Genomic DNA, 27,289 nt, shown 5'->3' on the forward strand with positions numbered 1-27,289 from the left:
GATTGGAGTTCAGACGAGCACCTGCCATGAAAATAACGATAAAACAAGGATAGGCTCGCAACGTCTCTTCTGTGGGAGAGGGGTTGCAGGGTAGAGAAAAGGGCATCCCCCACTAAACCACGAAGTCTATTTTGTACTCTGTCAAGGCATGATAGGCTGTTTTTGGCAGCTCCTGCCCGGATATGGCAACAGTATTCCATCCTTGGCCGTACTTGGCTTTTATATAGATAGAGAATTGCATCAGTAGTGAGATATCTTCTGGAGCGGTAGAAGGATCCCACCATCTTTCCTGCGACCTTGGCAACAGACTTGATGTACGTGTTCCATTTCAGATCAGGAGTAAAGGTCAAACCCAAAAGCTTGTCAAAACACGGGGCCTCACCCAGACGAGAGCCATCCATCACAATTGATGCCAGCTGGGGATCAGAGCGTTGATGATGTAAGGATAGGAGTTTGGTTTTAGATGCATTAAAGGTAACTAGCCACATCTTCCCCCACTGAACCACGTGCTCGAGATCAGAGGAGAGAGAATCCGAGAGAACTTCGTCATTTACAGCCTTTGATGTGTTGCCGTAGATGGTCGTGTCATCAGCATAGATGTCAACGAATGATTTAAGTATGTGTTTAGGGAGGTCATTGATGTAGATCAGGAAGAGAGTTGGGCCGAGGATTGACCCCTGAGGGACTCCAGCATTTATATTGCAGGCCTCCGATTTTTGTCCATCTACCACTACTCTTATGAGCCTATCGGAGAGAAATGATTTAATGATTGAGAAAACATTTCCAGTTATACTGTAGCTGGAAATCTTGTGAAGTAGACCTTTATGCCATACTTTGTCAAAGGCCTTTGATATGTCAAGAGCAATTGCCCTAGAAAGGAAGCCTTTGTCAAGAGATTCACTAATCCTGTGGGATATAACCGTCAGCACATCTGCGGTAGATCTTGCAGAGCGGAAACCATATTGTGTGTCACTAAGAAGGTTGTTTCTGCTGAGGTGGTTGACTATTTCTCTATTTAATATTGATTCCAGTAACTTACTCATAACACAGAGAAGACTTATTGGTCTGTATTGAGAGGGAGATGACTTATCACCTGAATTCTTAAATACAGGGCAGACTGATGAGGTCTTCCAGGGGGTCGGAAAACACTTCTCCTTAAGGCAGCGCTTAAATAGTTTCGTAAGTATGGGAGCAAGTTCTGGTTGAAGCTTTTTTAACACTATAATTGGGATGCCATCAGGGCCAGTTGCTTTACTGGAATCTAGGTTTTTTATTAGCTTGGCGACCTCATGCACGGATATTTGTATATTACCTAGCTTGTTCTGTGTTATAGGAGGAAATATGGGGAGTTGATGGCCTTCGTCGCATAGGGTAGAATTAGCTGCAAAGTTCTTTGCAAATAGTTTGGCCTTGTCTGACGCTGACGAGATAACCTCTGGTCCATTGATAATGGTTGGGATAGAACGCACACTTCTGTTCAGGATCTTATTTGTTATACGTACCTGGCTCTTATATAGATAGAGAATTGCATCAGCAGTGAGATATCTACTGGATCAATAGAAGGATCCCACCATTTTTCCAGCGGCCTTTGCAATGGATTTAATGTATGTGTTCCATTTAAGATCAGGAGTAAAGGTCAATCCAAGATGCTTGTCAAAACATGAGGCCTCCCCAAGACGAGAGCCATTCATTTTGATGTCATATAAGGATAAGAGCGTTGATGATGTAAAGATAAAGCTTGGTTTTAGATGCATTAAAATTAACAAACTACCTCTTTCCCCATTGTACCACTTGCTCTAAGAGGATAGAGAATCAGAGAGAACTTGGTTGTTTACAGTCTTAGATGTGCTACCATAGATAGCAGTGTCATACACATAAATGCCTATGAATGATGCAAGAATGTGATTTGGAAGATCATTAATGTAGATCAGGAAGAGAGGTGGGCCCAGGATGGACCCCTGAGGGACTCCAGAATTAATACTGTGAGCTTCTGATTTCTGCCCACCAGCCACTACTTTTATGAACATATTAGAGAGGAATGATTTAATAATTGAGAAGACATTTCCAGCTATACTGTAGCTGGAGGTCTTGTGAAGTAAACCTTTATGCCAGACTCTATCAAAGGCCTTTGATATGTCAAGAACAATTGCCCTAGAAAGGTAGCCTCCGTCGAGAGATTCGCTAATCCTATGAGATATAACTGTAAGCACATCTGCTGTAGATCTAGCAGAACGGAAACCATATTGCGTGTCACTAAGAAGGTTATAAATACCCCATCGCGCCCTATCTACATACGCCTTATAAACACATATAAAATTATAAAACTGGCTCAATTTTCCAGCATTTAGAATCACTTGTTATTTGCTACAGCAAAGTTGACAAGTCAAGAACGGATATAACTTATTAATGAACTAATTAGAAGGTTAATTGGGTACACTAAAAGCAACTGCAAATTGTTGTAGAAAATATCTGGATCTTGATTGATAGCATTAGGTCTGGGAACATGCATAGCAATGATATTGACATTGTGAATCGAAACTTTCAAGGTCAGTAAAAAGGAAGATAAGTAAAAAAAAAAGTTGGCACTGTTTTACAATTTGTCACTGTTCTGGGGGAGACAACTCTCGTTTACTTTTTCATCTCATAATTTAGGACGCGATATTTTTATCAAAACATTAAAAAAAAGCTGCGACGATTTTTTAATGTAAAAAAAGTTGGCGCTGTTTTACAATTTTGTCACTGTACAGAGAGAGAGAGAGAGAGAGAGAGAGAGAGAGAGAGAGAGAGAGAGAGAGAGAGAGAGAGAGAGACAACTCTCGTTTATTAGGAGAGTTATTCATTTTTTTCATCTGATAATTTAGGACGCGATATTTTTAATCAAAACATTATAGAAAGAAAGCTGTGACAAATTTTGTTTAATTTAACAATGTTGATAACATTAATAATACAAAATGTAGTTTTTACACGACTATTAAGAGAAAACCAACGAACCAACGATGTGTTCATTACATGAAAACATTTAAAAAAGAAGTTCGACAGCATGTTTAGGCTTGATTTACGTTTTGTTTTTCTTTTAAAAGTATACTCTACTTCGCATTGAGCTCTCCTTCTTAACATTTCGTGCAGAAATTCTTTTATCTTTTATGGATTATATATATATATATATATATATATATATATATATATATATATATATTAAGCAATTTATTTCTATAAATAAAATGAATAAATAGTAAAATAAAATTTATTTAATTATTAAACTAAGAAGAAACAAGCATCTAAAATATAAAGGAAACCATTTAGATCATAGTATTTCGAAGCTTAATGCTGCCCATCAGAAGAGAAAAGAAGTACAATATGATATACAGAAAGTAAACTGTCATAAAACACATTAGCGTAAAGTTATATAGAAACTGAAAAGAAAGTAAGGAATAAAGATAAAAGAAATAAACAAAGTTATAGAAAAATTATACGAGAAATAAATATATACAAAAACACTGTTAATTAAAATAATAAGAAAATGTTCAGTCCATACTTTAAAAATTATACGAGGAATAAATATATGCAAAAACACGGTTAATTAAAATAATAAGAAAATGTTCAGTCCATACTTTAAAAAGTCAGCATAGTAAGGCCTATCAAGTTATGCAATAAGTTATCCGTGCAGATCACGAAATCCAGGTTGAACATGGCATTGCATAATTCTCGTCACAAAAGAGAACAGAATTGGATTAAGGTGAACCAAACTCTCAAATTTTGGGTAGACGAATCCATAATTGTATAAATTGTGTAAATATTATGAGATCCCGTGATTCCTTGCAAAAAGTATATTCTAGAACATTACAAGTTAATGTCAAGTGCCTCACTTGCACTTTGTTCACAGGATATATTTATCAAGTAGCTACTCCTGTGCGTATTGTAATGAAAAATATCTTGAGAGTCCAGTTTCTTTCATAAGACTCTGGTATTTAACGACCATCTTATTGTTTATACCAGAACAATTGAACTGAAACTGACTTCAACTAGGGTAACTACTTTTCAGGGTAACTACTTTTCAATTTTGTCTCATATAATCTTGTAAGTATTGCTAACCTGTAGACGACAGCGTATGACTTATTTCCGAGTTATTTCTATTATAATTGTCTGTACCTGCTGCAACACTGGATAATCATATTTTATGGATATTCAAATGGAGATATTTTCATACTCTATCGTTGGTTGCTTTGCATAATTGTCATCGGACAGAACACAACTAGATTTAAGGTGAATCTGTGTAGAAATTGTTATTGCCGGAAATAATTCTCTTGAACATCAAAACCTTTCCACCCTTTGTTTGTAGGTGTATTTTCATTGGGCCAGTGGTTCTGATCATAACTGACTCTAGTATATATATATATTATTCCTTAATTGGAATTCATTTTTGAGATGAGCATTATATATATTAATTTATTTTTATTTCGGACTATTATTCTCATCTTTATTAGATGTTGTTTTTCATCTTCTTTTATTGGTTGTTGCTTTATTCACAACGTTTCGGCCAACTATTCCTCTGGCCTTCATCAGGTGGTAACTGCGACAGCCAGAGGAACTTCGAATCTCCTAACTGCATTCTCAGCAATCACTGCCATCCGTAGTTGTTGTCGTCTCACCACATTCTGGCCAAGTAAACCTCAGCCACGCTTTGGGTGGAATTGAAACCGCTATCTTCAGACAAGGTTCATCTGGAACTGTAGAGAGTCGGGGTTACCACCTGATGAAGGCCAGCGGAGTAGTTGACCAAAACGTTGTGAATAAAACAACAACCAATAAAAGATGAAAAACAACAACTAATAAAGATGAGAATAATAGTGCGAAATAAAAATAAATTAATATGACTCTGGTATGTTTATTTCTTTCAAATATCATGTCTGCTTTAAAACATTTTTATTTCCTTATATTTTGTTATCTTTAATGTTTTTTCCCTCTTTTTAATTTATTTCAGCTTTAAGAGATCAGGTGGCTTCTGCATGGAGCTAACATTTGACTTATTTACGATTTTAATTTATATTCGAGGATTCCTTTAAGAATAGATTTTTTCCCTTTCTGCCTCCAATCTGTATTCTGCTCTGACTATTTATGATTTTTTTCATTGAGTAAGTGATGCTGATCACAACTGCCATATTTATTTATTTCAAAGATCATGTCATCTTTAAACCATTTTCTATTTCCTGACATTTTGTTATATTTTCACTTAATCTCTATTAATATGTTTTCTCACCAATGTGTACACTTTCAAGGTAGTGTGTGTGTTCTCATGTTTTTTTTTAATTCAGAGTGCATTCGACACGTCTCACCACAAAATTCACAAGAATAAAAGTTCTTTCTTTCTATGCTGTTTATTTGCATATGAATTTCGAAATGAGAATTCATTGCATATGTTGTACCACGGACTTGACAAAAAGATGTGTTTTATTTTACTTCAGTAAAACTTCTCAGAAATCAAGGGTCCCACGACCTGAGGCTAACACTTTAACTCTATATGAGATACATAGATATTCGAATGTTCCATTTAAGTTTTTTTATCTCTCAAACACTGAGTTAGTAAAGGAATCGAGAACATAGTTTTCCTCTCCCCAATTAACCATTTTCATATATTGTAGTATATCTTTAATTTTGGTCTCTTAGTCTTACTGGTTTCCAGGACAAGAATTTATCTAGTCTGGTGGAGTATCCAGCTTCGTGCTATTACTTGAGGTAACATCACTTGGAGAAGATGCACCATTCCTCTGAAAAGCTGTGGAGTAGCCATAGTGAGAAGATCTTATTTGGGCAGCGAATACAAAATGTGATTTTGAATATTTAGTTAGAGTGCCAGGTTGTTCTGGTAAACCCTTGTACACTCGAGGATAGTGTCTAGTAGGCATTCAAGTTCTCCCCCGTGTCTTTCCAGTGCGTTTTTGCAAATGTTTTTTAAAGTTGAATTCATAAAAAATTATGATCCACATGCTTTAGTTTTTCTTTCTCAATTTATGATTCAGATGAATTCTCAAAAATCAAGAGTGTTAACACTTGATCTCTATATGAAATACAAAAATATTCAATTAATGTTCACTTTTATTTATATATGAAATACATAAATTCTAGGTTTATAATCAGGATTCGGTTCTGGGGTTTGGGAAGGAGTGATTCACTCTCTCGACAACAGCACATTTCTACCCTCTTCTTTTCCAATCGACTTCACCTGGCCTCTCGCCACCAATGTCACACCGCACAATCCGAACGTCAGCAATACAAAATTTTTTTCAAGAGAAGATGTTCACGACTCTTTTCTCTCTGCTGCACCAGGGAAATTTTCCCAGCTTTTATATCCTCCTATCTAGAAAAAAAAAGGAAGAGACAGGAAAAAATAGCTTCTCCCACCATGCTCTGCCTTCCCAAGATGACCTTCGAATATACAAATGCGCTGGCCATCCTTTCCTTCTTTCCCAAAGATCGATGCAGATACGCCCGGTACGTTTCTTTTTTTTCCTTCATTTCTAACCATATACCCCACATAAATATTTAAATATTTCATTACTGTTCACATTTATTTCTATATAAAAATATTCGATTACTTTTCACTTTTATTTCTATATGAAATGCATATGAAGATATTTCATTATTGTTTACATCTATCTCTATATGAGATAAATAGATATTCAGATATTCCATTACTGTATATTAGTCACACAGTGGCGATTTTGTTTGGGTTTTGAATACCACGTTATTTTGAATATTAAATGAGGATTTGTTTGTAGGGGACACTTCCGCATGTTAGATTGTGGAAACAAACAGTTGTACAGAGAAACCTTTGAGTCTCCAGGATAGTGTTTAGTAGGCATTCAAGTTCTTTCCAGAGCGTGTTCTCCAATATGTGCTTCATATGTTGAATTAATAGATATTTGAATGCAATGTTAGTTTTAATATTTAGTCAGAGTTTACAGTAATGAAAAGTATCCTCATGCCAGGTTGTTCTGACAGACGCATGTACAGAGAGAACTAAGCAACTCGAGGATAATAATGTCTTGTATTCATTCAATTTTCTTTTCTATTATTTTACTTTGGCTAGTTTGAAGAGATCAAGGGGCCCATTCTGGGGCTAACATTTCATTATGATTTAAATTTATAGCCCAGAGCCCTTTTAACAATAGATTTTGTTCCCTTGATGGTTGCTACCAGTATTTCATTCCAGCTTGTTTTTTTTTTACATAGGTATCACCACTTATCAAGGCACAGACGCCACTCGAGGATAAGGGTTAAAAAGTGTACGGTAGAAATTGGACAATATAGTAATCGTTAGTAATGAAAATTCGGTAAATTTGTTAACTTATATGGAACGGCTCATCAAAAATTTGTTTGTGTTAGACTTTAAGACAACCATATTGTAGTCATCTGGAATATGGTTTTCCAGAGATTGTTTCCAAGAGATAGTATAGAAAAGATTTTATCTCAACATTGGCTGCAAATGCTTTATCACGCACTTTACAACAAAAGATTTCTAGTATGTGTTCTCATGTGTTTCATAGCATTACATTTTGTTGTAAATGCTTTTCCACACACTTCACAAGAAAAAGGTTTCTCTCCAGTGTGTGTTCGCATGTGTATTTCCACATCATTACTAGTTGCAAATGATTTATCGCACATCTCACATGAATAAGGTTTCTCTCCAGTGTGTGTTCTTTGAATATGTCTTTTTAACTCAGTATTGGTTACAAATGCTTTATCGCAAACATTACATGAATAAGGTTTCTCTTCAGTGTGTGTTCTTCGCATGTGTATTGTAACATGAGATTTGCTTGTAAATGATTTGGCACACACTTCACAATAAAAAAGTTTCTCACCAGTGTGAGTTCTTACATGTGATTCGACCTCAAAATTGGTTGCAAATGCTCTATCACATACTTTACATGAATAAGGTTTCTCTCCAGTGTGCTTTCTCCGCATGTGTATCACAGCATTATTTTTTTGTGTAAATGTTTTGCCACACACTTCACAAGAAAAAGACTTCTCTCCAGTATGTATTCTCATATGCACTTTTGAATCGGTAATAGTTGCAAATGCTTTATCACACATTTCACAAGAATATCGTTTCTCTCCAGTGTGTGTTCTTCGCATGTGTATTGTAGCATAAGATTTACTTGAAAATGTTTTACCACACACTTCACAAGAAAAAGGTTTTTCTTTAGTGTGTGTTCGTATGTGTGACTTTACCTCACCTTTGGTTGCGAAAGCTTTATCACACAATTCACAAGAAAAAGGTTTATCTTCAGTGTGTGTTCGCATGTGTATTACAGCATTAGATTTTTGTGTAAACGCTTTACCACACACTTCACAAGAAAAGGGTTTCTCTCCAGTGTGTGTTCGCATGTGTGCTTTAGCATTAGAATTGTTTGAAAATGATTTACAGCAGACTTCACAAGAATAACGGTTCTTTGTAGTTTGAGAATTGTTTAAAGATTCTTCTTCACACACTTCATAAAATTTATTTATTTTTCTAGTAAGAGTTGACATTTTATGAGTCAACGTTTGTTATCTTCCAAGTTTTTAGAGGATAAATACTTAATATTTACTAAACTATTCTAAACAATTAAGTTTCTCTTTCGTTTAAAGGAAATACTTTCAGACAATGTTCAGTTACTTATTAATATAAACTTTATGTAATTTTGGTTTATGTCACGTAGAAATACTGACAAACACTGAGGATTCTAAGCTTTACAAGAATAAACTTCTCTTCACGGTTTGTAAGCAAACTTTTACGTGAAAATTGGTTTAAAATGATCTACCAGACATTTCACAAGTATGTTTTTCCAATGCATGTTGATTTAGAATTCTTTTAATATGCTCCCTTAAAACTTATTTATTTAACAAAAAATTATTCATTTGCAAACATAAAAAAGATAGGCTTTCTCAGTAGTATTTATCACTTTACACCTCTCATTGAAAATCTTAAACTTAGAATTTCACAGGAATAATATTTGTTTTCAATATCTCAAAATATATTTTGAATTAAAGTGCAACACATTATATGACAAATTGTTTTCCTATAATAATGTGTCCATCAACATATGTTCTCCAATTTGTATTTAAAGTTGATTAATGAATATTCTTTAATGGAAAAGAAATGTTCAACTCAGTTCAGAAGAATATTTTAATGCAAGTTTATTCTCCACTGTAAATTTTACCTGTGAAGAAAAAAGAAATAAAACATACAAATTTGATATGAAAAAATAATTGATATGCACTAAATAAAGTAAAAAACTAAAAATCTTATATTATTTATTACTTATTAAACAGCTTAATATTCAAAAGGATACAATCGGTACATGTTCATCAAGTGATTGACTTGCTTACCATACTAACACTATCTCAACTTATGTTCAATATTGTATTACTCTAAGACCTGCGACATCATTACCAAATTATTCATTTAAAGATTATACTTAAAACATAGACTTCTACTTCAATTATGCAAACAATTAAAATAAAAATTGATATTAGTATTTTTTATAAGTAATAATCAATTCAGTTTTGAAGAATTAAATATTTAATCTTTATAATTGACTACTTGCTTTTTCCTTAATTTTGAAGAGTTCAAGTCGAGGAAGCAGTCAGAGAATGAAAAAGGCGAACGAAGTTTTCTAGATATTGCCCATTTGTCGGCTATTAGTAAGTAAAATTGTATCATCATTTAAGTCACTTCTCTCGTAGAGTAAATTCTCTCCCCAGTAAAACATTTGAAAACTCAACAATCTTCATTGTTTCAATGCACGAGTTTTATTTGCCTCAGTTAAACACTTGATCTGCAACCACTGGGTGAGATAACAATACAGGAAATGACATTCATTGGAAACGACAATCAACGAAATAAAATATAGCAAAAAAATAAAGTGCAAAACATAACATCATAAACGAATAACACACATAGAAAATAACAATCAACAAATAAAAAACAGACAATACAACCATACAGGAAATGGCATAGATGAAAACAACAATCAACAAATAAAAAGCAGACCATACAACCATAAAGGAAATAGCATGGATGAAAACAACACTCAACAAATAAAAAACAGACAATACAACCATACAGGAAATGGATTGGATGAAAACAACAATCAACAAATAAAAAACAGACAATACAATCATACAGGAAATGGTATGGATGAAAACAACAATCAACAAATAAAAAACAGACAATACAACCATACAGGAAATGGTATGGATGAAAACAACAATCAACAAATAAAAAGCAGACAATACAACCATACAGGAAATGGTATGGACGAAAACAACAATCAACAAATAAAAAACAGACCATACAATCATACAGGAAATGGTATGGATGAAAACAACAATCAACAAATAAAAAACAGACAATACCATCATACAGGAAATGGTATGGATGAAAACAACAATCAACAAATAAAAAACAGACAATACAATCATACAGGAAATGGTATGGATGAAAGCAACAATCAACAAATAAAAAACAGACAATACAACCATACAGGAAATGGTATGGACGAAAACAACAATCAACAAATAAAAAAAGACAATACAACCATACAGGAAATGGTATGGATGAAAACAACAATCAACAAATAAAAAACAGACAATACAACCATACAGGAAATGGTATGGATGAAAACAACAATCAACAAATAAAAAGCAGACAATACAACCATACAGGAAATGGTATGGATGAAAACAACAATCAACAAATAAAAAACAGACCATACAATCATACAGGAAATGGTATGGACGAAAACAACACTCAACAAATAAAAACAGACAATACAATCATAGAGGAAATGGTATGGATGAAAACAACAATCAACAAAAAAAGCAGACAATACAACCATACAGGAAATGGTATGGATGAAAACAACAATCAACAAATAAAAAGCAGACAATACAACCATACAGGAAATGGTATGGATGAAAACAACAATCAACAAATAAAAAACAGACAATACAACCATACAGGAAATGGTATGGATGAAAACAACAATCAACAAATAAAAAACAGACAATACAACCATACAGGAAATGGTATGGATGAAAACAACAATCAACAAATAAAAAACAGACAATACAACCATACAGGAAATGGTATGGATGAAAACAAAAATCAACAAAAAAAGCAGACAATACAACCATACAGGAAATGGTATGGATGAAAACAACAATCAACAAATAAAAAACAGACAATACAACCATACAGGAAATGGTATGGATGAAAACAACAATCAACAAATAAAAAACAGACAATACAATCATACAGGAAATGATATGGATGAAAACAACAATAAACAAATAAAAAACAGACAATACAATCATACAGGAAATGATATGGATGAAAACAACAATCAACAAATAAAAAGCAGACAATACAATCATACAGGAAATGGTATGGATGAAAACAACACTCAACAAATAAAAAACAGACAATACAATCATACAGGAAATGGTATGGATGAAAACAACAATCAACAAATAAAAAGCAGACAATACAATCATACAGGAAATGGTATGGACGAAAACAACAATCAACCAATAAAAAAAGACAATACAACCATACAGGAAATGGTATGGATGAAAACAACAATCAACAAATAAAAAGCAGACAATACAACCATACAGGAAATGATATGGATGAAAACAACAATCAACAAATAAAAAACAGACAATATAACCATACAGGAAATGGTATGGAAGAAAACAACAATCAACGAATAAAAAACAGACAATACAACCATACAGGAAATGGTATGGATGAAAACAACAATCAACAAATAAAAAACAGACAATACAATCATACAGGAAATGGTATGGATGAAAACAACAATCAACAAATAAAAACAGACAATACAACCATACAGGAAATGGTATGGATGAAAACACCAATCAACAAATAAAAAGCAGACAATACAATCATACAGGAAATGGTATGGATGAAAACAACAATCAACAAATAAAAAACAGACAATACAATCATACAGGAAATGGTATGGATGAAAACAACAATCAACAAATAAAAAGCAGACCATACAACCATACAGGAAATGGTATGGATGAAAACAACAATCAACAAATAAAAAACAGACCATACAATCATACAGGAAATGGTATGGACGAAAACAACACTCAACAAATAAAAACAGACAATACAATCATACAGGAAATGGTATGGATGAAAACAACAATCAACAAATAAAAACAGACAATACAACCATACAGGAAATGATATGGATGAAAACAACACTCAACAAATAAAAAGCAGACAATACAACCATACAGGAAATGGTATGGACGAAAACAACAATCAACAAATAAAAATCATACCATACAACCATAAAGGGTCAAGATGTACTTTCTCTTCTGAACCATCCTTCCACAATTACCTTCTACAGCATCTGAATCCTTGTGATTCAGTGCCACTCAAGCATACTTACCTGTGTCAGAGGAATATAATAAGTTTCTCATAAGAGATTATCATCATCTATGTATTGACTATTCACTCCATGGATGTATGCGTTTGATAGTGTATCTGCAAGGCACATCTTATAAGAATTACATAATAAATACTACTGCTAACACTTCTTAAGATGGAAATTAAGTAAAAATTTAACAAATATTCAAATTCAATTCGTAACATTTTTATTGATAAGAATAAAACAAGATGTTAGCGATTGTGAATGAGCTACACATCGGCATTAATTTAAAAACAAAAAAAGAAAGATTAATATAAAAAACAGTCATAAATCGGTTAAAAAAAATCTTTTTTTAGAGTTGAAAAGTTAGAATAAATATTAAGATATTCCAGAAATAAGGGCTCAAATTTAAAAACTGGATTTAAGAAGGTCTGGGTTTATTCACTACTGGTCCACCATACATTCGAAAAAAATATTTGTACGGGGATTTGTACGAAGCTAAAGAATATGACAGCATGATGTCAGTACCAGATGAAGATGTAGGTATATGATGCCTAAAGTTTCTTGTGTTCAATCACGTGACCACAGTAATAGCCATGAAAAAATATTTTTCGTTGCCCCTTGTAATTTTATGAAGGTAATTCAAACGTGCATGTATTTTTTTTTCAAAAGAGAAAGAACAATTCTTTATATGGATAATTATATAATTGCACATTGGGATAATTTTAATCTAACAAATTATAACAGTAAGTGAACCTATAGCAGTGTCAGAAATTTCGTGAAAACTATTGAATAATTCCACCCGCTATCTTTCGAAGCTTATAACTCCTCGAAAAATGTAATTCAAGCCCTAATTTTTTTTTCAATTAAAGGAACAAGGACCAAGGTTTCATAAAAAAAAACAAAAAAAAAACAACGTGGTTTAAAAAAAAAGGTTTTAAACTTCGGACTTTACAGGTAAATTTCTAAAAAACACTACTTTTTTGTTTTAAATTTGAATATATTATTTATTGATCTTTTATCTTCAATTTGTGATATATAAAACTTTGGTACATAAATTAATTATTTACTTTTTAATAGAAACTTGAAAAAGGGGGGGGTGAATTAAAAAAAAACGTTTGTCTAAAATAGTATATTCGGTTTATTGGAAAGAGCATAAAATTTCACATTGATCCTGAAAATATCGTAAAAATAGAATCAATAGAAACATTTTGATAGATTTTTAAAGTTTAAAAATTGAAAAATACTGAATTCGTAACATTCAATTAATTTCATTACTATTTTTTTTAAAATATTTCTATTACATTTTATACAACTTTAATAGTTTATTTTGGAAGTATAATCTATAAAGAAAAGAGAAATTACGAGTTTTTTTATATTTTATTTGCAGTTTCGTGTTAGGGGTGTCAAAAATTCCTACAAATATTCTGATACACCTAGTGAACCTATTTTGGGAATTTTTTACATGTCTATCGAAGAAAATTGAATATTTCATTTTATTTATTTTTTTAAACTGCAAAGCAAACAATTTTTTATATGATAATTTTTTAAGTTCGTTCTTTTAATAATAAATAGAACTCAGTCTATCTGTGTTGATAGAAACATGTACTGGCAAGCGTTTCCAGAAGAAAGAGAGCATGTAGTAGCCTGTGAAGACTCCCGTCAGTTAAACAATTCATTCACATGACCACACTAGCATTACGAAATTGGGTGAATGATTGCAGGGTGAGCAAGAGAACTTTGACAAACTGCTTTATTACTATTATTATTATTATTACTATTATTATTGTGGCGAACATGGTTGAGGCGAGGAATATGAATGTAAAATCACGGTTACTGAGAGAGTAGGCCGATGAGCATGACAGCATGACGTCATTATCAGATCAACATGTAGGTAAAGGTGCCTTAAGTTTCAGGTGTTCAACCACGTAGTCATAAAAAATATTTTTCATTGCCTTAGATTGTGGCTGTGGTGGAAGTAGTCCAAATGTGCATGTTTTTTATTCTCCTAAAGAGAAAAAAAACAATTTTCCATTTGGATAATTATATAATTGTACATTGGGATAATTTTAATCTAACAAAATATAACAGTAAGTGGATTGTTTTTTAATTTTTATATCTATTGAAGGAAGTCGAATATTTCATTTTCTTTATTTTTTAAACTGCGAAACAAACAATTTTTATGTGAGAATATTTTTCAATCCGTTCTTTTAATAATAAATAACACTTTTCATTGAGTATTTCCAAATATTTTAACGTTAGAAGCATTTTTCACAACAGCTTTTTTTTTTTTTAAATTTATTTAACCAAGACGATCGATGAATTCAATATAATTCAAGTATAAAGGGTATAACTTACTTCTTTGAAATATATTTAAAATTCAAGTATAAAGTATATATGAAATATATTTAAAATTCAAGTATAAAGGGTATAACTTACTTCTTTGAAATATATTTAAAATCTAAAGTTTGTTTGTTTTATAACATTTCAATTGTAAATAATTTACATGACTGACATGGGAAATTCTATGTTCTCTATAAAGATATACGGACAAAAATTCATCTTAAAATTCATTAACTAATCAGTTTTGATATGAACTAAAAATAAAGAGTACATTAAATTTTAGTTAACATATTTTCTTGTGTTTTATCTTATAAATAAATGAGTACTTTACGGGGAATGTGGGCCCTGCATAAACCGTGTTTTTATTTAATGATTGCTCTCTGAAAGCGTTTTCTTTCACTTTCTTTGTATATTGTCGATATTTCCTACCGACGAGGGGGGGGGAAGAAAAGACGTTTAACTTGCAACGAAAAATTACCTCGTTGCTTACAAGCAAACGTATTCTTGTATATATAATGCGCTGTTAACAGTTGTCGTACCGGTCTGATAGATCTCTAACAACGATAAGAACAAAAAAACTACAACAACAACAAGCCTACAAAGGTGATTCTTTTTATAGTCTCAATCTCTCGTTCAGCGAGATTGAAACGAGACTGGAATGTCTATTTAAGCTATAAGGAATAGACATCCTATTTTCTTCATTAACAAACACCAGGCCGGCCCGTTCACAGCCATGAGTGTCTTTCCCTTCCCACCGAGCCACCCTCGGTAAGTCAATCAATTTAATTATCACAATATATTACACACTTATTTTTAATCGTGCAAGTATTTATTTATTTTTTAATTTTGTTTCGTTTTTTGGGGGTAAATTCGATTCATACTTTTATTTCGTGCTTGTTTTTATTTTATTTCATTTTAATTTTTTTGTTATTTTCTCCACTAAAGATTTTTATGTTTTTGTTAATTATTTTTTCATACATGTTCAAAAAATACCCCCCCCCTTTTGGCCTCAAATAGTACCTGCTAAAAAGTTTAAGTGATTAAATAAACCAAAGAAACCCTTTTGTGCATGGGCTTACATGGAGCAATCATTCAATAAAAACACCATTTATGCAGGGTTCATGTTCCCCATGAAGTACGACTAAATGTTGTACGCGCCCTGCTGAAATAACGTTATTATTTAGAAAGCCATTCTTACTACTCCATACTTTCACCTAACAATTTAATGAAAAAAAAGATACCATAAAAATTCGATTTAACTTGGAAATACTATCTAAAATATAGCACAGTGCATACACTGCACAAGCACCATTATTATTATTATTGTTATTATTATTACAAAGATAATAAAAAAGCTGGTGCAGATGACATTGACTGGCGCCACATCAACTACTTGTGAAGGGTTATGGCGGATGGAAAGATCGAGGTCTGAGAGTAATAACCAGATCTCTATTAGAAATATACAGTTCAAATCTGGTACCTTGGGGTTAATAGATTTTTTAAAGTGCAAAAATTGAAAAAAGAATTAACTCGTAAAATGCAATTGATTTTATTATGTAAACAAAATGGCTGCATGAAGACGCGCAGGCACTTTGTAAACACTGTTTTTTTTTGTTTTTTTTTTAAATAAAAAATAATGGAAATATTATTTTTTAAACAACTGTAATAGTTTATTTTGGAGTATATTCCATAAAGAAAAAAACGCACTTTAAAACGAGAAATTACGAGTTTTGTGTATTTTATTCGCAGTTTTTTTTGTTAGGGGTGTCAAAAATTGCCCCAAAATTCTGAGACACCTCGCATAGACAACCCATAATAAATGAATACAAACATTGTTCATCCCTACTTTAGAATTTGTTCAAGTGCGTTTTTAATTTGAATTCTGCTTAAAAAATGTCTAAACTCCATTTAAACATATTTTTATATCATAGAATGTAATTATTTTTTTAATTATAAAATAAAATAATAAATATTCAAATTAAAAATTATTTTATTTATTTATTTTTGTTGTGATCAATTATTTTACATTACAAATAATATCGTAAAATCATAAAATTACTTACTTTTTTTCCTGTGTAACTTGTTTTCAATGATGTATTTGATTTAAAGAAAGAAGTTAATTTTCAATATTTAGATAAAAAATAATCTTCAGTAAACTAGTTTCTTGCAAACAAGTCATGTTCGTCGGAGGCAAAAAACTAAAAAAAAAAAAAAAAGGAGTGACAATAAAGGGAGATAATTTTGTCCTCAAAATACGTTTTTCTGTTTCGAAGAATCCATGGCGTTAATAAACTGGTTAAGTAGAAATTTATAAATTTTTAACTTTAAAAATAAAAAAAAAAAGCAAATTTATTTCTTCAAATCAAAAACATCATTGAAAAGAAGGAAAAAACTGGATAAAAAAAAGTAAGTAATTTTATGAATTTTACGATATTATTTGTCATGTAAAAAGAATTAAGCACAAATTTATCGGAAATAAAAAAACATAATTTTGAATTTGTATATTTTTAATTCATGATTTAAAAATGATCTTCTCTTATATAAAAATTTGTTTACATAAACTTTAAACATTTTCTTACGGAGTTCAATGATAAAACGCATTTAAATAAACTCTAGGGTACATTAAAATGTGAAATAAGTTTCGTATTAAAAAAACTTTAAAGTTAAATTCAAGTTATGTCCCCTGACGTTTGTTTCATAGACATATTGGGTTTGTATTACTGTACACATAGATTCGAAAAAGTTGTAAAAAAAGCAAATATATAACAACTAAATGTTATCAAAGGCAAGATAGGTTACTTTTCTACCTAACCGGATAATTTTTTTAAATGTTTTCATTTAATGTAACATATTTATTCAGCTCGAAAAACATACAGTGTTTACCGATGATGTACTGGAAAATTAAAAATGGCGCCCGACTCTCTCTTTGACACTGTAAGTTTGGGAAAAAGAGTTAAAAATAAAAAAAGATATAAAATACTGTTAGAAACTCTCTGCAATATATGTTACCGCGACATAGGCTGACATATATTCAGTGGGTTTTTAACAGTATTTTGGATATATTTTATTTTTAACTCCTTTTCTCAAACTTACTGTGTCAAAGAGAGAGTCGAGTGTTTCCAATACTTCCGTAAACACTGTATGTTTTTTTAGCCTAATAAACATGTTACGTTAAATAAAAACACTAAAAACATATCCAGTTAGGTAGAAAAGTAACTTATCTTGCCTTTGATAACATTTATGTTTTATATATTTGTTTTTTAACAACTTTTTCGAATCTATGTGTACAGTAAAACAAACCCAACATTTTTATTATAAAAGTTCGAATTAACATAAAATTTAATTTTCTGAATTTTGTTACAATAACGAAAAAGTACCCATATTTTTATGATGAAGTTAAAATAAAGAATTATTTTGAGTCAGTCAGCGCAGCTTAGTATGACAGGCCCGCAGCAATCGTCGAGGAACTTTGCTTGAAGAAAACTTTTTTTTAAATTTAATTATTTTTGATATGCAATCATTTATGTCGGTGAGAAACAGTGCATTGATGACGTCATACGAACACAAATTCGGAATAGTGACGTCAACAACTGCCGAAGAATTTTGTTTGAAGAAAACTTTTTTTTTACTTTGTTTCTTTCCTCTTTAACATTCACCTTTAAAGTGACTTTTACAGGTTATTGGGTATGCTGAAAACGAATATCGCATTTGCATTTCGAGACAGACAAGTAGTTTCCTGAATATTAAGATATTTTTTTCCAATGCATTGCTGAATAAATGTCAGTAGCGCTCACCATTCTTAACATGGGAAGTTGTGTTTTTTAACATGCAGTTAAAAAAAACACGGCCCCCAGTAAAATAAAATAATTGATTACATTGGATAGTAATTGTCTTAATATCCAGATAACTACCTGTCAGTCCCAAATTTTAATATGATACTCGTCTTCAGCATACCTGAAAACCCAAACAGTTGTAAACATATGTATTTTCTTTTCTTGTTGGTTGCAATACGTTCAGTAGGAGTTACATCCCTTCTGAAAATAAAGATGTCTTCCTTGAGCTAACACATCTCGTTTCATCTCCTTAATATTATACATTCGTACTAATAATATTACAAAAAGGTACAACAGTCGTCAATAAAACGGTGAATGCTGAGGTAGCAGTGTCAGAAACCGATCTTAAGAATGTGTGGAAAAAATTGAATAATTCGACCTCCTATCTTTACAAGCTTATAACTACTTGAAAAATGTAATTCAAACCCTATTTTTTTAATTAAAGGAGAAAAGACCAAAATTAAAAAAAAAAAAAAAAACAGGTTTAATAGCAAATTATGCAATATTTGTTTTTTTAATCGGTTTTATTTAAAAAAGATTTGAAGACAATCAACAAAATTTTACTTTCTTCGCTTATAAAAAATCGATACAAATTCGAAAAAATCACTTACTTATAAAAATACGATTGAATGTGTAGTTCAATTCTTCATTGTTAAGAATTTATCCATATTTATATTTTAAATTTTATTTAAATTTTGAATAAAATAATTTTTTAAATGACTATTTGAAAAAAGTGCCATGACGCACACATTTTTATGTTCTTATCGAAAAACAGGAAGTAACAATTTGTCCTTGCTTAGAACTATGGATGGACAGAAGGCAGTAAAAACCACACATTCGCATTAGCCAACTAGCCTTGCGCATGAAGAAATATGCGTCCCCATAGTTTAAAAATAGTCAAATTTTACTTATAAGTTTTTGCCTTAAAAAAAAAAAATACAGAGAAATACATAAATGTTTGATTTATTATATTTTAATAATTTTTTATCAAATGAATTTTTTTTTAATATCTAAAAAAGAAAACATTGAATGAAATAGAAAAAATTGTCGTCAGCATCCAATACTTACTGGACAATATGAGCAGAACATAGGCTTCCAATTAAAAAAAAAACAATGTGGTTAAACAAAAAGGTTTTACACTTTGGACTTTACAGGTAAATTTAAAAAAAGACACTTCTTTTTTTGTTTTAATTTACAATATATTATTTATTGATCTTTTATCTTCAATTTGTGATATATAATACCTTGGTGAGTAAATTAATTATTAAAATTTTAATAGACATTTGAAAATGGGGGCGAATTAAAAAAAAAAGAACGTGTGTCTATAATAGTATATTCGGTTTATTGGAAAGAGCATAAAATTTCACATTGACCCTGAAAATATCGTAAAAATTTAACCAACAGAAAAATTTTGATAGATTTTTAAAGTTTAAAAATTGAAAAAAATTAACTCGTAACATTCAATTGATTTAATTACGTAAAAAAATGGCTGCATGAAGGCGCGCCGGCACTTTGTAAACACTGTTTTTTTTTTAAATAAAAAAATGATATTTCTATTATTTTTTAAACAACTTTAATAGATTATTTTGGAAGTAAAGAAAATAAACAACCCACTTTTTAAAGAGAAATTACGAGGTTTTGTATATTTTATTCACAGTTTCGTGTTAGAGGTGTCAAAAATTCCCCCAAAATTCTGATACACCTAAAGGAAGTTATATATATATATATATATATATATATATATATATATATATATATATATATATATATATATATATATATATATATATATTATTAATCTTTAATTATTTTTAGTACATAATTATTTATGTCAGTTAGAAACAGTCCATTCTACAAACACAAATTCGAAATAGAGTCTTCAGCAACCGTTGGGGAAATTTGCTTGAATTTAATAAAATTTATTGTCAACTCATCGCGGCCACTTAAGAAGCCATTCTCTATTTTATCAATATTTGACTTGTTTGAAAGAAATAGGTCAACCAAAAATGTTATTTTTACCTTTGTAAATGTCTTTCGTTAAAAAAAATACATCATTAGAAAGAAAAACAGAACAAAAAGTAATCTTCCGTTAAATTTAAGTTTCGTCTGTGATTGTTTACAAGATTTCTGTGAAGCAGTCAGCTAATCTACCGGTCACAGTAAAATAACTTAATAGGCTTTTAAAGCTTGTTGTGCCCGTTCTGGTGTTTCAGTCTATGAGATCCGCGGATATTTTAGTCCAGATGGTCGGAAAGATGTGGGGCAATGGGGCATATGTATGGCACTGTAAAATCATTAGCACAGTGGGTGTGTGGATTCAGTAGGCAGGATTTGAACAAGATGGATTCTGTGGTCTGTGATTGTTGTTTTTAGTGATTGCACCTGCAATGCATTGCATTGGTGAAAGAGCCTTTGCCAAAGTTAAATTTTGAATTTGGACGGACTGTTATGCCTGAATATTTTAAGACAAAAGCGTTTTTTTTATATGAATTTTATTTCCAATAAATTATTTGATACTCTTGAAGTATTTGACCACAGTCCTCAGGATTTCCCGTTAATACTATCTCAGGCTCGACCAAAACTTACTGGATTAAGCCGAGCAAAGTAACAGACGCAGACGAATTTCAAAACAAATCAAAAACGGAAATACAATAAATAGAATATAACAAAAACCTACAATAAATTTACTGAATATATTTTTAAGAAAAGTTGCATCTTGTATTGTTTAATAATTTTCATTTACTAATTTTTTTAATATTCAATAAAAGCTGTATTTTTCCATAAAAGATTAATGTTTTATTTTAACCGTAAATTATGAGGTGAAAGTACATTAAAAAACATATTTTTTAAAGAAAATTAGCAATAACATTTTGTATATGTTTTTTCAACAGAAGTTTAGTTTTTTTTTATAAAAACGATTAAGGATTTTTTTTATATTAGAAAAGATTAATGATTTTTTTATATAAAAATGATTAAATTAATGATTTTTCTTGATGAGAAAAGGCTAATGTTTTTTTTTATAAGAAAGATTAATGTTTTTTCTTAATAAAGGAAGATTAATATTTTTTGATGAGAACAGATTAATTATTTTTTATAAGAAAAGATAATTAATTTTTTTGCTGCGATAAAATTAATGATTTTTTATGAGAAAAAATTAATGACTTTTTATATAAGAAAAAATTAATATTTTTTTCTGATAAGAAAAGATAAAATATTTTATTTGGATGAGAAAGATTAATGATTTTTTGATAAGAAAAGATTAATGATTTTTATAAAGGTATAGATAATGATTTTTTAATAAAAGAAGCTTAATTTGGATAGATTAATGATTTTTTATGAAAAAAGATCAATGATTATTTTGATAAAAAACTTTAATAATTATTTTTTGGGTAAGAAAAGATTAATTATATTTTTTATATTATAAAAGATTAATGAGCTTTTTGATATAAGAAAAGATTAATGATATTTTATGAGAAAAATTAATGATTTTTCCTGATGAGAAAAGATTAATAATATTTTTGTAAAGAAAAAATTAATGATTTTTTTATATGAGAAATTTTGTTTTGATGGGAAAACATACCTGATTTTTTTTATGTAAGAAAAACTTTAGGGTTTTTTGTTATAAGAAATGATTAATGTTTTTGTGATAAGAGAAGTTAATAATTTTTGTCCGGAAAGAATTAATGATTTTTGTAAGAAAAGGTTTGTCATTTGTTTTTGATGAGAAAAGATTAATGATTTTTTGAAAAGAAAGATTAATGTTTTTTTAGTAAGAAAAGATTAATGATTTTTTAATGAGAAAAGATTTTTTTTATTTTTGTCATAAAAAAGGTTAATGGTTTTTATTTATGAAAAGATTAATAATTTTATGTGACAAGAAAAGATTAATGATTTTTTATAAGAAAAGATTAATTATTTTTTATGTAAAAAGATTAATATTTTTTATGAGAAATGATTAATAATTTATATATGAGAAAAGATTAATAATTATTCTGTGATAAGAAAAGATAAATGATTTTATTTTGATGAGCCAGATTGATGACTTTTCGTGAGAAAAGTTTAATGATGTTTATGAAGAAATAGATTAATGATTTTTAATAAGAAAACTTAATGATTTTTTATAAATGGATAGATTAATGATTTTTTCGATTAGAAAAGATTAATGATTTTTTCATGAAAACGATTAATGATTTTGTTGATGAGAAAAGATTAATGATCTTTTTTGATGTAATAAAAATTAATGATCTTTTTTATGAGAAAGATTAAGGTTTTTTAATAAGAAAAATTAATGATTTTTTATATAAAAAAAATATTTTTTTGTGAGAAAAGATTTTTTAAGAGAAAAGATTTTGTATTTCTTGTGATAAAAAGATTAATGATTTTTTATGAGAAAAAATTTTTTATTTTTGTAATAAAAAAGATTGCTGATTTTTTATTAATATAAGAAGTGATTAATAATTTTTTGTGACGAGATAAGATTAATGATATATTTTTGATAAGAAAAGATTAATGATTTTTATATTAAAATATTGATAATATTTTTATGGGAAAAGATTAATAATTTTTTAGAAGTAAAGCTTTATGATTTTTTCATAAATGGATTAATGATTTTTGGGATGAGAAAAGATTAATAATTTTTAAAAATATAATGGTTTTTATAAGAAAAGATTAATGTTTTTTATATAATCAAAGATTACTTATCTTTTTTATATGAGAAAATATTCATGATTTTCTTATATAAAAAGATTAATAATATTTTTGATGAGAAAAGATTAATGATTTTTTGTATATAAGAAAAGATTAATGATTTTCTTTCGATGAGAAAAGATAATTGATTTTTTTATATAAGAAAAGATTAAGAATTTTTGATGAGAAAAGATTAATTATTTTTTGTTGAGAAAAAATCAATGATTTTTTTAGAAAGGTTTATAATTATTCTGTTATGAGAAAAGATTAATGATTTTTATATAAGAAAGGATTAATGTTTTTATAAGAAAGAATTATGATATTTTTGGTAAGAAAGGATTAATGATTTTTATTTATGAAAAGATTTTTAATTTTTGTGATAAAAAAGATTAATGATTTTTTTGATTAGAAAACATTAATGATTTTTTTATCAGAAAAGATTAATAATTATTTTCATTAGAAAAGATTAATGATTTTTTATAAGAAAAGATTAATGATTTTTTGATAAGAAAAAATTAATGATTTTTTTTCATAAGAAAAGGTTAATGATTTTGTTTGATAAGAAAAGATTAATGATTTTTTTATAAGAAAAGATTAATGATTTTTTTAGGAGAAAAGGTTAATGATTTTTTGTATATAAGAAAATATTAATGATTTTTTGTATGAAAAGATTAATAATCTTTTTGATGAGAAAAGGTTCATGATATTTTGTATGAAAAGATTAATAATTGTTTTAGATGAGAAAAGGTTCATGATTTTTTGTATATAAGAAAAGATTCATGATTTTTATAAAACCATAAATTGTTGAGTGGAAGCACAAAGAAATATTTCGATAAAACAATGTTGTCAACAATTTTTTTTCAATAAAACAGTGTTTGTTGTCAACAATTTTTTTTCAATAAAACAATGTTTGTTGTCAACAATTTTATTTTTCAATAAAACAATTTTTTGTCAACAAATGTTTTTTACGGTTGTTTATTGATGATGGAAGAACTTCCTAGAAATGAGGATATTTCCTTATGAATCTTCACTTTTGTCGACTATTTAACAGCCATTGATGCCAAAGAATGAGCAGATGGGATAGAGGAAACAGAAGGAAGCTCCCTAACCAGGCAACTTTTGGAAATGTGATTTATGATGGAGACAAAAGGGTCTTTTCCATATTTTTGTCCCCACATAAATTCAATTAGATATTTTTGTCCCCACATGAATTCAATTAGATATTTTTGTCCCCACATAAATTCAATTAGATGTTTTTGTCCCCACATAAATTCAATTAAATATTTTTGTCCCCACATAAATTCAATTAAATATTTTTGTCCCCATATAAATTCAATTAGATATTTTGTCCCTACATGAATTCAATTAGATATTTTTGTCCCCACATAAATTCAGTTAGATATTTTTGTCCCCACATAAATTCAATTAGATATTTTTGTCCCCATATAAATTCAATTAGATATTTTTGTCCCCACATAAATTCAATTAAATATTTTTGTCCCCACATAAATTCAATTAGACATTTTTGTCCCCACATAAATTCAATTAAATATTTTTGTCCCCACATAAATTCAATTAGATATTTTTGTCCCCACATAAATTCAATTAAATATTTTTGTCCCCATATAAATTCAATTAGATATTGTTTTCCCCACATAAATTCAATTAAATATTTTGTCCCCACATAAATTCAATTAAATATTTTGTCCCCACATAAATTCAATTAGATATTTTTGTCCCCACATATATTCAATTAGATATTTTTGCCCCAACCATGGGCCGCTTGTAAAATAAGTGATGCATTTTTCCGATTCCAATACCTTCAAAACTTCTGATTTTTAAAACCCTTTCGGTAAAAAATTCCGATTTTTTGTTAGCTTTTATGTATTTTTTTCTATTTTCTATTTTTTCCTCACAAAATACGGCCCCCTGGTATGTGCCACTAGTAAAATAGGGACATATTTTTCCAATTTCAATACCTCAAAAACTACCCATTTTTTTACAAATTTTCGGTATAAAATTTAAGATATTTTGTTAGCTTTTATTTATTTCTATTTATTTATTTCTATTTTTCACCTCTCAAAATTCCGCCCCCCTGACACGGGCCGCTCGTAAAATAGAGATACATTTTTCCGATTTCAATACCTCCAAAAGTTCCGATTTTTTAAAAAAAACTTTTCGGTAAAAAGAATCCGTTTTTTTAGCTTTTATTTATTTTTATTTTCTATTTTAAACCTCTCAAAATGCCGCCCCTGATATGTGCCGTTCATAAATAGGGATACATTTTTCTGATTCCGATATCTCTAAAAGTCCCAATGTTTTACAACCTTTTCGGCATAAAATTTCAGATTTTTTGTTAGATTTCATTGATTTTTATTTATTTTTTCACCCTCTCAAAATGCCGCCCCCTGGCACGTGCCGCGACTGGTTACAGCTAATTTACGTTAAATATAATGAATAAGATTATCCCTAAACTGTTTTTTTTAAAGAATATGTTCATTTACTTTTATGAATGTATTGCATATAATTTTAATTTTAAATAAATATGGTTATATTTTTAATTTTCTTTTTTCAATCTTCACCCCAAACAAGGGCAGTGCCATTTGAAGTAGGGGGCTACTATCGGGGACAATTTGCGGGGGCATTAAGAAGGGAGATGAGTAGAAAGATATTTGTTCACATTACACTTGGACTTCTGCATATCAGTACAGTTGGAAAAGCAGAATCCCGGAAGGGAGGTCCATAGACTTGCAGTTCTGGGGAAGAAGCTATTGGAATAAAAGGATTTCTTACACCTAGGGATCTCTACTGTAAAGGGGTGGGACTTAGTTGCTTGTCGGGTTTGTCGGGGGTAGTCACGTCGAGGAGGTACAAGTGCTTGCAGTTCGTCAGAGTAGCTACCATTAAAGTATTTGTAGAACAGGCAGAGGGATGCAACATTTCATCGATAGGACTGAGGCTGAAGCTTAGATGACAGTTCAGTTAGGCGACTCTCTTTTGAACACTGTCTAGGAGTGAGAAACAAGCAGCAGATGCATCAGCCTAAATGTGACAGCAATACTCCATACATGGGCGAATGGTGGCCTTATAGAGGTACAGGATACTTTCAAGCGTAAGTAATTTTCTGGCACGGTAGAGAGAGCCCACCTTCTTTGCAGCAGCCTTGGCAATGCTCTCAATGTATATATTCCAGTTCATGTTCCCTGTAAACGTTAGGCCGAGGAGTTTAAAGGAAGTACTTTCAGGCAGTGTATTCTTAGCCATTGCTATTGGTGGTAGAAAAAGTTTCTTGTAGAAACAAGCTTAGTCTTGGTAGCATTGAATGTGGCCATCCATTTTTGTCCCCATTCCACTACAGATTGGAGGTCATCCTCTAGTGTTTCTGCCATTTCCTTAGACATGTGTTCATTTGTTTTTCCCTCATGCCTGTTATAGAGAGTGGTGTCATCGGTAAATATACCCATCTCCGAAACAATTTTATCAGGGAGCTCATTTATGAATATCAGGAACAATAAAGATCAAAGGATAGACCCCTAGGGTACTCCCGCATTTATATCATATTGTTTAGATGTACGACCGTCGAGGACAACTTTGATTTTTCTCTTACTTAAGAAGGATTTAATTATATTGTGTATTCTTCCAGTGATACCATATGATCTAATTTTCCTTAGAAGACCATCGGTCCATACCCTGTCAAAAACCTTAGATATATCAAGGGCTACCTCTCTACCCTCTCCAGATTTGTCAACTGAATGGTATATACGTTCAGAGACTACAGTTAAGATATCTGCTGTTGAATGGGTTTGCCTGAATCCATATTGTGTTTACGTTTATGAATGTATTGCATATAATTTTTATTTTAAATAAATATGTGTATTTAATTTTATGAAAATATTGCATATGATTTTATTTTCAGTAAATATGTTTATTTAATTTAAGAATGTATTGCATATAATTTTTATTTTAAATAAATAT

General features: G+C 30.0%; 2 long non-coding RNA genes across 2 annotated transcripts in view; one reads left to right on the forward strand and one right to left on the reverse strand.

Moving 5' to 3' along the window:
• The window catches only part of LOC145269818 (uncharacterized), a 343,013-nt gene that overhangs the window by 246,125 nt on the left and 69,599 nt on the right, over positions 1 to 27,289 (forward strand). The window lies entirely within an intron of this gene.
• Positions 8,860 to 17,182, reverse strand: LOC145269819 (uncharacterized). Its single transcript, XR_013865257.1, has 2 exons — positions 16,859 to 17,182; positions 8,860 to 9,200 (listed from the first exon to the last, which is right to left on the reverse strand). It is a non-coding gene; the product is annotated as an uncharacterized LOC145269819 (long non-coding RNA).

The sequence above is a fragment of the Euprymna scolopes genome, chromosome 45 (assembly GCF_053919585.1).
Source record: "Euprymna scolopes isolate OS-2025 chromosome 45, ASM5391958v1, whole genome shotgun sequence".
In the NCBI taxonomy this organism is placed as follows: domain Eukaryota; kingdom Metazoa; phylum Mollusca; class Cephalopoda; order Sepiida; family Sepiolidae; genus Euprymna; species Euprymna scolopes.